The following is a 14,107-nucleotide window of genomic DNA, read 5'->3' as shown; positions in this document are numbered from 1 at the left end:
TAAAAATTCCACAAAATCCTAACACTGAATGGGTGATAGACTCTTTCAATTTGGAACTTTGAGGAACTTCGATGAACATGAACTTTTTAGGACCCCAAATGAGGTACGTTCCTCGTAATGAGGTACACTTGAGAGGTATGCTTTATTAATCTGCACCACTCTAGTACAACACCTCTGCTTATATCATTTTTAGTACTGTTGACATTAACAGATAACAAGGAAAAGTATCATTTTTTCTTTTTTCACATTTTTTTTCATTTTGCTTTGACCATGTTTAATCCTATTCCATATTAGTTTTGATTCGATATTTTCTTCATCAAAAGCCTGTATATTCTCAAAATCCACTTTTACCCCCACTGAATACAGCAATGCATGTTGTACTACGTGTGCTTCAGAAACCGTGTCTGTTTCAGATTCTTTTCCAGAGCCCCCTCAACCTTTCCTTTGTTATTCACATTAGTAAGTCTTCATTATTTTCATCATTAACAGCATCAGAAAGTTAACGTTTGCTTGTATTAGTATTAACATTATCATTCTCGGTCATATTGCCTTTTACAGTTCTTTCCCCTTTTTACCCCATCCTATACAGTCAAACCAAAGATGGACATATGTTCCACTCTTAAACATTTTAGTTTACAATTTTTAATGGTGAATCCCTTTACACACACTAATTCCACCACATTGTTGTCACAGTTACTTAGCAAATGCATTTCATTACCACTATAATAGCGCATTGTAGACTGACCATTATATTTAATAGTTCCTTTTTTCCATTTATAATAATTAAACATGGTAAATGGAACAGCTTGTTGTCTTGCACTTTCAAAGAGATACCCATTTCCCAAGCTCTAGTCCATAAAACATGCTCACCAAGCAGACTTTTACTGGAACACACTACACATTACACTGAACTAGTTTTTTACATTGTCTGTGAAACATCTGTCTGAAAATGGAGAGCAATAGAATTTGTATGCATCAGATGCATACAGGTTAAGCTATATTCATTCCATGGATACGAGTTTTTCAGATCACTGCATGAAGTTTTCCTATAAAGTAGAAGTCTATAAAGTTAGTTCTGAACTGCCTGTTTCGTAAGTGAATCAGAGAGGTGCGTTAAAACATAATGATTCAGTACGTTTATCACATATAGCAGTATCTTTTTTTTTTATTCTAATCCAAGCCAACAAATCACCTGATAATGGCAGCATACTGTATGCATGACTGTCCTTTCCCTCTCACCAGTTACAGCAGCAGCATAGAATTTCTTGACACTTCTGGTCTCGTATAACGCTGTATCGGCTAGCTACCTTATCACTCTAATCAACATCACCACTAGGCATCTCAGACACAGGCACTAATGCCCTCTCTTGTAAACATTTTCACATTTTGCTACACCTTCCAACAAGGGATTACCACTTCATCATTTGTTTTTTTCTCATTTAACATCTTTTTCATTTTCCAATTATTCAAACCCCTATCAATGAGTACTTTAGTTTCAGGATCCTCTGGAACATTATCGAATTGCTGTATGTCAGCCACATCACTGGAGTCAGCTACAGCAGCCACACTCCATTCATTTGACATCCTGGGAAAGCATTCATCCTTCAACAAGAAGGAGCTTTCCAACTCCCTCCGTTGAAATCAGAAAGGGGATTTTCTCAGTGTGGTGGCCATATTTCTGATAGACAGTATGAATATCATATTTTTTCTCCCCTAAAAAAAGGCCACTGACTTTGTGGTATTAACCCACTCAATAAACCATAAGTACATATGTACTAGTATAGCCATTGGGATGTTCAAAACTAAAAAAAAAAAAAAAAATAATGCTAACCACATAGAGAGAGAAGAAGCATTAGTTCTGCATTCAAGGACAAGATATATGAGGGGAAAATATTTTTTCCCATTTCTGGGTGGTACTTTCCTGTAATGGTATTATTAATGGTATTATTGCATGTCCTTCTATTCCTATGTTGCAGTATTCTTAGTGAGGGATTCTCCACCTCAAGTGACCCAAACATCAGCTCCTTATACAAAAGCTTAAGCCTGATTGCTGTAGGTGTGTGGGACATCACATGTAGGGCCATAAACCAGGGACTTTAAATGTGACATCTGTACGCATAGATCCCAGAACATTTCAGCTGCAGTCGACTGTCACACCGATCTCTTCACTCCTCTACTTTAAAGAGGTCTAAAGCTAAGTACCCCGTTGGGGATTTTGTTTTAAATTCTTGCTTGAGCTTGGTTTGCTGTACCCTTCCGTTAGCTGATGTCCACTAAGAAAGGTAAATGCCAATGTGGGCACCAGATTCTGGATAAGCATATGCACGACCATTGGGTTTTCTGCCTAGGCCGAGAACATGACCATACCTCTTGCCTGATTTGTCAGTCCTTCGTACCCAAGACCCTCTGAAGCTGTCTGGCTGCCCTAAATCTATATTTAGAAAACCAGAGACTAAAAACTAGTGCACAGGATGGATCCCAAGTCAGCTGCCCTGGCAGAAATGCCACGAAGAAAGGCCAAGATTCCATGGCCTAGTACTTTTGCCTCTCCAGCATCGGACATCCCACCAGCTTCCGATTTAGGAGTTGAAGAACGTCCGTTAGAGCTTACTACTTCGGCGACTCCCCTCCAGGAAGCAGCTTCGGAAGTTACGGCTAGCACTTCCACAGAGACAGCTGAGATGTCAGTCCCATCCGATGTTGAGGGGGAACCAAACGATGCCAGACGACTGACCGAGATGCTTTTGCCTGAATCCCCAACTCCTATTCATACCCCTGAAACCAGGCCTTTTCTAAAGCTACTTGTAAAAGGAAACACAAAACAAAGCACCTACCTCCACCCACAGAGGAAGTTCCAGACTGGCAATCGTTCACCAACTCCTTGATTCAGGCCTTCATGGCCCCTTTAGGCCCACGGCCTCTTCCCCCTCCACCATTCCTGTTCTCAGTCATAGGCCTGCCTCAGCTGCTTCTCTTCTCCCTCCCACCGCCCATGAAGGGGAAGAACAGGAAGCTTACTACTCATCTTCAGATGAATCCATTGCCCTACTTATCACAAATAGCCTCCCCTTTAGAATACTACTCCCCTGATGAGGAATCCATAGAGGGGGACTCTCCATCAGAGGATATCACCTTTGAGGAGACCATCACAAAAATGAAAGAATATTTTAAATGGGACACTTCCCAAATGACTGAAACTCAAAAAAGATACTTTGAGTTGCTTTAAGTGGAATCTCCCTCCCCTTCAGCCATCCCTCCAGTTATCCCTGCCTACCTTGATGCATTCTCAGCAGCATCTGAAAACCCAAACTCTCAGCCTCATTGCTCTAGGAGGCCTGACCATTTCTATAAAGTACCAGATGAGCAAATATTCATGGTCAAATCACTCATGGCTGAAAAGCAGTGATTGCAGTATCCCCTGACAAGCAGTCAAGACTGATTCCTTCATCTTCTCTGTAACCTACTGACAAAGACAGTAAAAACATGGACAAGATAGGCAAAAAGGTTTATACCTCTTCCATCCTAGCCTTTAGAGCTCTCAACTGCAAAACCCATATAATAAAATATGTTTTGGAACTAGTATCCCAAGCTTCTACCCTCCTGTCATCCATAAATGACTGCCCTAGCAAGAAAGAGGTAGCATCAAAACTGTCCCTGGCTTCTCAAGTGGCCAGACATTATATTAGATGCAGTTATGATGCAGCAGAGTCGTCTGCAAGGTCCACTGCTACTACGTAGATATTCATGGCTACATCTTCAACCCCTACCAGAGGACTTCAAGTCAAAAATTGTATATGCCCCTCTAGACCACAACCTCCTGTTTGGTAAACAATCTGCAGACCTCTTTAAAAACTTTCATAGGTTGGTACTAGGCTATCAGCCCTAGGGCCTATACAAGCCTAGCCATAACAATTCCCTGGCTATTTCTTCCCACACTATTTACTTCCCTGGACCCTTGTCTAGCAGGGCGACTGACATGATCCCCGGGGTGAATTTCTTTCTCCCATCCAATCGTCAAGGTTCCTTTTGAAGAGGGCCAAAGAGGCACTCTGCTTGATATGTATGGGCAATCTATTCCAGAGTCTGGGGAGTCTCTGGGTCAGGAACCTATCCTTCCAGCAGGTTTTGTTTATTGTGATGACAAGGTTTAGATCCCTGGAGCGTGTGGCTCTGAGGGATTGGGATTTCTTTAAGTGTAGCATGTCCAACAGCTCTGGGTTTGACATGGCCTTGTATGTTAAGCAGAGATTGCCTCTGAGTAGACGATATGCGACAGAGTATAGCTGGAGTTTTTTAAGGCGGTCAACATAGGGCATCTGATTTAGGCCTGTGATTCTTTTAGTGAGGTATTTCTGCGGCCTTTCCAGTTGTTGCAGATGTCTTGAGAGGTACATACCAAACGAGGAGTTGTATTCTATAATGGGTCTAATGAGGGATGAGTACAGTGGGACAATGACCTCCTTTTTTCTGGATGAAAAGCCCTTAGTGATGAGGTGTGCCACATAGAAGGATTCCCTGACTGTTGTGGCGATGTCATTTTCGAAGGTGCGACCACAGTCCATGTGTCCCCAAGTCTCTTATCACACTTTCGGTGTGTAGTGTACTGCCACCTATATGGTAATTCACGGGTACATGTTTTTTCCCAAAGGGGATAACTATACATTTCTTGGCATTGAGCTTAAGCCCATGGCTCTGGCACCAAGCATCTGTTTCTGTAAGGCCCTTTTGTAGAGTATCCACATCATTTGGGGATTCAATAATGGCTCCCAGTTTGCAGTCATCTGCGAACTTTGTTAGCCAGAGTCCCTTAGTGTTTGCCTGTACTTCAGAGAAGTAGATGCCAAACAAGAGCAGTCCCAGGACTGAGCCCTGAGGTACTCCACTTGTCTGGAGCTGGATTTGGAGTCGGCTACTTTTACAGTGTGGGTTCTATCAGTAAGCCAGTTAGCATCCCATTGGGTGACGTAGGGATTAATGCCCAGCTTAGTAAGTTTATCTATGATTCCAGAGTGGGGGATGGTGTCAAAGGCCTTGGCAAGGTCTAGATAGGCTGTGTGGACCACCTTACCCTTGTCCATGGCTTCTTCCGGCGAAAAGTAAAGAGCTTCAAGACATTAAGCACCTGCTGGTGTCTCCCATTCCTAAATATTACAGAAATTAGCCTGCTAACACTACCTTTGTCAGAAGTACACCCTCCTTGGCTACGCCATCCTCTTCCAGGCACAGGAAAGGAACTAGGAGGTAGACCACCTGCCTCACAGCCTACTCAGAAACAGCCCTTTCATGACCGAAAAGGCTCCAAAAATGTGTGACTGCCTTGCCCACCTCTCTTTGTCAGCCCGCCTCACCCACTGACTTCCCCTGTGGAGATCCATCACCTCAGACTGCTGGGTGCTGGCAATAGTATAAGGATATTTCCTCTCTTGGAAGGAAAAGCCCCTTTACAAGGGGCATTCCATTCCCCCCCAAAAATCAACTACATCTTATTCCACAGGTCCTGCAGGACCTTATGAATAATGGAACTATAGAACCTGTCCCCCCAGGACAGGAAGGAAAAGCCTTTTACTCGAGATTATTACTTGTACCCAAAAAAGATGGCCCTTGGAGGCCAGTACTGGATCTGTCCTGTCTAAACTTATTCCTAAAAGTTCAATCATTTAGAATGTTATCCGTACAAGCCCTTCTTCCACTATTGTCAGCTCAGGCCTTTATGGCCACACTCGACCTGAAGGAGGCATACTTCCATATCCCAATAAAACCCTCACAGAGAAAAATACTTAATGTTTCACTGGTCCCTGTTCACACTTTCAGTTTACAGTCTCGCCCTTTGGTTTATCTACCGCACCCAGAGTTTTCACAAAATGCCTAGCTGCAGCTGTAGCCTTTTGCAGAACCAAAAGTGTCCAAATTCATCCCTACCTAGACGACATCCTCATTCTAGCAGAAAGAGAAGGACACCCTACAAAACCATCTGCAGTACACCATTTCCCTGCTTCAGAGCCTGGGGTTCACCCTCAGTTTTCAAAAATCATCACTAATCCCCTACAGCAGGACAAAATCGTTCTGGGCTGCAGGATCAGATCAGACCTGATGCGGGCATTCCTCCCACAGGACAAAGCTTTTTCCCTCTCTGCACACTTCCAAGACCTAATGCAGATTCAGCAAATATCTGCAAGACATTTCTTAAAGGTCCTGGGGCTGATGGCAGCCACCATCCCTATGCTACCTTTGACCAGAATCCATATGCAAAAACTGTAGTGGTACTTGAAGACTGTGTGGTCTCAACACGAACACCCTCTAGAATTTCAGATTACACTCTTACCCTGCCTCAAAGCAGAACTAATGTGGTGGGTTCAACAAGTACAAACGAACCCAGGCCTCCCACTTCAACCACCCACCCCAACCCAGTACATGCATACAGATGCATCAGACCTAGGGTGGAGGGCTATCATGAAGGGCTTCATGGTACAGGAGATGTGGCATCCTACCCTCCAAAAGAAACACGTCAGTGTGAGGGAAATGACAGCAGTCTTTTTGGCCCTGAAAGTCTTTCTCCCAATCCTGCGTCCAGGCCTCCTTCAAATCTTCAAGGACAATACCACAGTCATGTGGTACCTCAACAAACAAGGAGGGACCAAGTCCTACCTTCTTTGCCGAATAACAATCCAAATTTGAGATCTTGCCTCCAGGAACAACTTCTCCCTGCAGGCAACATACATCCCTTCCCAGGACAACCATCAAGCGGATGTTCTTAGCAGAACATTCTGTCTACAACACGAGTGGATGCTGAACAAGGGACATTTTTTTTTTAAATTGTCCACTGCTGGGGTACACTTCAGGTAGATTAGTTTGCCTCCCCCTAGAACAGACAACTGAAGAAATTCTGCACCAAGGATCACTCCCCACTTGCCTGGAGGGTAGATGCCCTCAGCATTTCATGGAAGGGACGGTTTCTATATGCATCTCCATTCTTTCCTCCAGTCCTCCTGAAAATCAGGAAGGACAAACCAAAAGTCTTTCTGGTGACTCCCTATTGGCCAAGGCAGCACTGGTTCCCCCTACTACTCTCACTAGCCAAGGGCATTCACCACAAGTTATCCCACAAGGTGGACCTACTCACACAACAGAAAGGATCTCTCATTCACCCTCACCTACAGATGTTAGGTCTAACATTCTGGGTGATAAATTCTTAATTCCTTTCAGACACCACTACTCTGAGGACACGTTTTCAGTCCTGAGGGAGGCCAGGAAACCAAGTATAAGGAGATCCTACATATCAAAATGAGGAAGATTCTCCCAAGTGGTGTCTCCATAGGCACAGGGGACCCCTTTCAGGCGGATACCCCTCTAGTCCTTACTTATGTGTGTGAAGTCATCAAGGCTGGCCTTTCATACTCTTCAGTGAAAGTCCACCTGTCTGCAATTTTTGCCTGCTTACCCCTAGAACCCCCTCTACTAGCCAGGCTAGATGTTAAACTATTCCTGAAGGGGGTCTTGCACATCAGGCCACCTAGAAAGCCTGTCCCACCTCCTTGAGAACTTAACTTCATCCTGGAAAAACTCACACTGCCTCCTTTCAAGCCAGCCAGAGCTGCAGTGCTCCAAATGTGCACATGGAAGACTGTCCTGCTCGTGACCTTCACTTACAAGCTCTCATGGCCTGCTCACCCTACACTATCTTCCACAAGGATAGGGTGACCCTGCGCACTAACCCTCCTTTCATGCCAAAGGTGGTGAACGAACTGTCCTTAAACCAATCCATTCACCTGCCCAGCTTCTTTCCCTCTTCCACTAATGACAGTGAGAGGGTACTCCATTCACTGGATGTGCACAGCCAACTAAGGTTTTATTTAGACAAAACTACGTCCATCAGAAAATCCAACCAACTCTTTGTAGCCTTCCACCCCACAGCCCGTGGCAAGGCAGTCTCCATACAAACCATTTCCTTCTGGATCAGAAATACTATATGTTTCTGCTACTCCCACCACAGCAAGGACCCACTCCATGGAGTAAGAGCTCATTCTACCAGGGCCGTGGCATTCTCCAAAACCTTCCTCAAAGGCCTGGACACAACCTTGATTCTGGAGGCAGCCACTTGGTCCACCATACACACTTTTACTAGACACTATAAACTGGATCATGTCTCCAGAGCCAGGGCAGGATTTGCTAGGGCAATTCTGCAAGGCTTTCTGGAAACAGGTACCTCTTCCTCTACCCTTTCTTCTTCCTAAGCTGTGACAGTGTACCACACTAAGAATACTGCAACATAGGAATAGAAGGACATAGAATAGTTGTGTAAAATCTTACCATAACCATAGATGTCCTTCTCTTCCATGTTGCAGTATTCACCCCCACCTATCCTTTTATTCCTTTTGACCTGTCTATGGAGCACCATAGGGCTCACCCTAGACCGAGACCAAATTTGCCAGCAAATGGCACTTTGCACCTCTTGTGGACATCATTTGGCTCTCTCTACTGGACTCTCCGACTGGGCATTTAAGTTCTGAGATCTGTGCATGCAGACGTCTCATTTAAGGTCCTTGCTTTATGGCCCTACGTGTGACGTCCCACGCACCTACAGCAACCAGGCTTAAGCTTTTGTATAAGCAGCCGACGTTCGGGTCACCTGAGATGGAGAATCTCTCACTAAGAATACTGCAACATGGAAGAGAAGGACATCTGTGGTTATGGTAAGATTTTACACAACTATTCTTTGCCTTCCTTAAATTAAAGCAGTTTTTATATTTTAGTACAGTCATATCATTCTGTGGGTAATTTAGATACTAATCTATATAGTTAGTTTGAAAAAACAAGGCCTTTTATTAAAAACAGAAACTATGCTGTTTGAAGTATCGCAGTGCCTAAAAGGTATAAAACTGACTGTACAGTTTTAGTACCCTTAGTTAACCAGTGAAACTGTAAATGGATTTAGTACGTAGGCCTGTGTTTTGACCTAGGCTTTATTTTAACAGCCATATTGACAAGGTTCCTTTGTTTGGTTTACCTACAATGATATATGAATTAATAACTCGCAATCTAATGTTATGCTTTTTGGTACAGCTCTGAAACTCTCGACTGCTTTTAAATTCTTCCTTATAGACCCTTGAGGAATATCTCAGAAGTGAAACACTGCAAATATTTCAGTCTTGTTTTTATTTATTTTATTTTTATTTTATTTATCTTTTGCTGACTGGGTTAGTCCCACTAAGCTAGTAGCCTGTTTTTAGTGGAGACCCGAAATGCTATTTATACTGCTTGTGGAAATCTGGCCAGGGCATTGGGGAATTTCCCTTACTCTTTTTTAAAGGTGCTAGGGCATCTTTCACATCTACCTGAGATTTTGATTTTAATGGAAAAATTGTGTATATGTTAAATGTGTATAAGATCACAGTAAAATATGAAAAGGAATTTCTGCAATGGGTGTTTTCTTTCATATGGGGTTCAAGATTAAACCCAGTGAAAAGAGGAGTGTTGTATGGTAGTGAAGATGAAGGGGGACTGAGGTTACTAAATCCAGTTGTTGGGAGATAAGAAAAAGACTACGAAAATGAAAAATAAGAAATTATCAAGGAGAAATAGTAGCATGGAAAATAAAAACTGATGATACAGAGAAAGATAGAAGGATGTGTTATAATAATGAGATGAAACAATATATTAGTATGCAAATCCATGGGAAAATTTACTAGAAGAAGTTACACAAACACCAAGGAATGCAGACCGGATTAAAGGTCCACTAACTGAAAACTGATAAAATCCAAACCCAAAGGCAGTGTGAACCATATGATGATACAAACGGTAGCACAAATTTCTGTGAAATCACACAAGTCCAAGGTATGACTAAAAACCATTTAATGTTGATGTAAGCGCTTTCGCAGTCAAAAACTATTGCTTCATCAGACAACATAGCAACACAGGAAACAGTTTAAATACATCACACAGCCAATATTAACAGTTCATTAATTAACTGGTTAATCATAGAAATATATATAGGTCCTAAAAATACAATCTAAAAATATATACCATACATAACTACATTCCCCACATATGATATACATACAAAACAGTACTTTCCCTCATTTCTTTTTATTTTAAGTTTCCTGTGTTGCTGTGTTGTCTGATGAAGCAGTAGTTTTTGACTGCAAAAGCACTCACATCAACATTAAATGGTTTTTAGTCATACCTTGGACTTCTGTGGTTTCATAGGAATTTGTGCTACCGTTTGTATCATCGTATGGTTCACTCTTCCCTTTGTGTTTGGTTACTAGAAGAAGTGACTAAAGCAATTAAAGTATGGAAAAAGTGGTATACCAAGATGGTAGAGTGTTAGGATTTCCTATGAAGACTGGTAATAAATAAGTTACCAGTAAAGGGGAATATGCCATATAAAAAGAAAGTTGAAAGTGTGTTTTATTTTTGTGGAGAGGAGGAGAAAACAGTTCATGTTTTTTTTTTTTTTTTTTTGAAACGTAAAAGAGTGGTTAAACTCAGGAAAAAGATGTATGAAGAAAAGATTTTGAGAATATTTGATTATATAAACCATACATATATGAATGAGATAATGTTTTGATATTATAACAATAAAAAGGAATATGTGAGAAGGGTTGATAAGAATTTATTTTATGTAATATGGGTTATTTGGCATGAAAGATACCTTTTTTTGATAGGTGCAGTGGGATCTTTTGCATCTACCTGAGCTACCACCAACTCAAGGATGTGACCTTGGTTTAATGTCTCATCAAAAGTATGACATGCTCAGGAGCACAGCACCCCCCCCCCCTTATACTGCACTGCAGTGTTTGCAGTCGAACTACCTCGTGTGGGAACAGAACCCACAGCCTTCTGCACCAAAGAGAGTGTACAATCTGCTGCACAACTGATACTAACAGGGACTGATTTTGACCCTTCCCTTAAGTTAAACTGACATGTTGCTCTCACAGCAACAGATGTTTTATTGTAGCTGAAACAGGCACATAAAAATTGTAACTCCTTATTCCAGAACACACTACTTGCCATAGCCAAGAACGTACTTCATCCTTAAACTAAAATATTGCCTTCCGGCATCACCCTTAGAAATTTTCATAATACTATAACTTTACAGAAAACCCTGCCAAAGATCTGCTGTTTTCTCACCTTTAATGGCCCTCGCATGCATCATTGTAAGCTTTTATCTTCTACCAATACTCACACCTTTGCTGAAAGAGCCTTATTTCATCTTTGTACAGCAGTTATTAAATCACTGTTTGAAAATGTCTGTCCCATACTCAATCTTAAGCCTTAGACAACGAATCCCTTCTACTTAAGTGTCGAAGTGTGAAGGTATGCATACATGCATTATATGGACAACCACAACCATTCTGCCTTTCTGTCTCTGGGGTGGTGGACTGGTTGACTGTTTACCACTAGCAAGCACAGGATTGTTAGAGCAAAGACAGCCAGCAAATAGGGGACATGGGATTGGCTTCCAAAGCTGGTGATGGTAGCCATCTCTACGTGTGTGTGAGTATATGTATGGACAGGTAGGAGGCTATGAAGGGCTCATGATGAATCAAGCGCTCATGCCAGCCTCACCCGTACAAAGGTAAAGGTCTCCTAGAAATGCCCCAGCTGCTCTTATGAATGAGGGCTTTCCATGGACCCTTGTATGTGCTAGGAGGAGTGACAACAGCAGGAACTGAGGCAAAGAGAGAATGGATGGTAATATCTGTCCTTGGTCTGATCATCCCAATGGTTTGTGTCAGGAATCTGCATGCAAACTGATGGTGCAGAAATTGGTGCAGAAATTGCTGTATACTAGCTGTCAAGTCTGAAGTTACTTCCTCTGGGACTTTTACAGCATCTGTTTTGAGAAAGACTTGATACTGGCACCAGCTTTGCAGTTGCTCTGTGACAATTTTTCAGACGTGTCTGTGGCAATGAGTAAGTGCTTTGGCAGCAGTTTAGACAGTGAACTGTGCTTGTCTTTGTGCTGCTGTTTGGTTGTTCAAAAGAATAAATTCCATTTGCATTGAATGCTCAGGTTGTTCCACCTTTTCACTAATATCTGAGGATTGTAAAAAAAGATGCTTCCACGGAGTTAACGCTCCAACAGCCAAAACCAATCCAGTAATAAAAACAAGCAAAAAAAGTCGATGCTGGAGCGGTACTAAGCTGCGAAACACATCCAATATATGGCAGAAAATCAGGTGAAAGCACTTACCTCTGTCATTGGAAGAAACTGATTTTCTGCCATATATTGGATGTGTTTTGTGTTTTGCAGTCCAATATCTGAGGATGGTTTCCTTCCATATGCTCCCTCCTGTGTTTGACGCAAATAAGCCCTATGAAAGCTGGAAAAGGTTTGGACTAACGATTACCAAGCTGGAAAAAAAATGAAACTAGGGTCTTGGCAGTTGTGCATCTGTTTACTGGCAGAGCAAAAGACATTGCACTGGAGACTTCAGAAAGAGGATTTCAACACAGACAAAGATATATCCACTTTGTTAGACATGATGCTGTGTTTTTTTTTGAGAGAAGAAAAAGTACAGATTTATGAGGCATAGTGTAATTTTCATTGGATTCTCAGAGAAAGTGCAGTGTCTGTGACAGTTTATTGAACTGATTTTGAACAATGGTATAGACAGATGCACAAGAATAATATGATGCTTTTAGATGCAGTGTGTGCTGTTAGATACAGAATACTTGAATGTAAAATTAAATTAACATTGACAGCATGTACTGAACTTAATGTGCCTCACTGAAGTCAACCGTAAAGCACATTCTCTGAGAAACTGCATCTAGCACTGCAGATAAACATAAGTCAGAACATGACATATTTCGCAGTTGAAATGATGCATCAAGTTGAGTGGACAAAAGAGCTAGGTGAATCTGCCATTACCTGCATTTTTGCAAGTTATGCAATTCTCTTGTGAAATTTGTGTGTGTCCACGTACTGAGACAAGATGTGTGAACCAGTCAGAAAACTTTAAGAAGTGTGTTTATGATCTGGTACGTGTATTGCTCTGCTGATGAAACAAAGCAAAAATATATATATATATATATATATATATATATATATATATATCTATATAAAATCAGAAGGGAAAATTGTACAGGTTGACCCTGCTATGATGTTCTTCGTGTTTCACTGTTGCAGTCATTACATTTGGGTAATCTGCTGGCAGGTTGCCTTCAGTCAGCCTGAATAACAAAGTCTTGGGTCCTGCGTCAGTTGCTGTCTCCTCTTCCATGACGTTAAGTCGTCAGGGGTATAAAACATGCAGCCGACGCCATTTTATTCAGTCTTTATTGCCGCGTGGTTATGATGGCTAGTGGAGAAGAATAACATCACTGAAATGTTTGCCTACCATGTAGATGACTTTGTGTGGGATGGGTTGCAATGTTTTGCAACTTCAGTTTTTCCCACTTGAAAGCTTCCCTTCCAGTTGACCTTGAAGAGCGTGACCACTGTTGTTATATGGGATCGGACTTGGCTACTGTTGATGGAATGGTGTTGATATAACAAGAGTACTAGATAAAAAAAATGTTCAGTTTGTCATCATGCAACATTAACAGTACAGTATGATGCCCACACCTACCTCAACTTAGATGGACTTAGGTCAAAAATAGGACAGATGCTCTGGGCTGCAAGGCTGAATAGGCCAGACGTCATCCTTAATACTTTCTGTTTAGCATCCAGTGTAGAACATCACATTGTACAGACCAGTCATTAAACAGACTAAACTGTTAGAAAAATCCTGTATGAAAAAGTATATGTTAATATTTCAACCGCTGGTAAGGGATGAATCAGTGAAAGGTAACACTGATGTGCCACATGGAAACCTGAATGATGCTGGCTCTTACGGGAGTTATTTGGTTGTTTTGCTGGGAGAGGAAGAACAGTTTGCACCCCTTTGTTTTTTCATTCAGAATGACATGAAGTAGTATGCAGTTACCTTGCTAGAGACCAATGGAATAAAAGAACTTATTCAAACCGAGAACTCACAATATGTTGTGCTCAGCTCCAAAAAGCAGCTGTCAGACTGACTTAATAAGAAAAAGGCTTCCACCATTTGATGGTTAAAGACAGTTGAAGAAGAAGCTTAGCATACTGACTACTGAATCCCTGTTA

General features: G+C 41.8%; 1 protein-coding gene across 1 annotated transcript in view; it reads left to right on the top strand.

Moving 5' to 3' along the window:
* Positions 1-14,107, top strand: part of TARBP1 (TAR (HIV-1) RNA binding protein 1) — a 2,802,917-nt gene that overhangs the window by 1,579,748 nt on the left and 1,209,062 nt on the right. The window lies entirely within an intron of this gene.

Source organism: Protopterus annectens, chromosome 1.part1 (assembly GCF_019279795.1).
Source record: "Protopterus annectens isolate FY-2018-M chromosome 1.part1, PAN1.0, whole genome shotgun sequence".
Classification (NCBI taxonomy): Eukaryota; Metazoa; Chordata; order Ceratodontiformes; family Protopteridae; genus Protopterus; species Protopterus annectens.
Note: the sequence above shows the minus strand (reverse complement) of the source record. Positions and strands in the feature narration are given on the sequence as shown.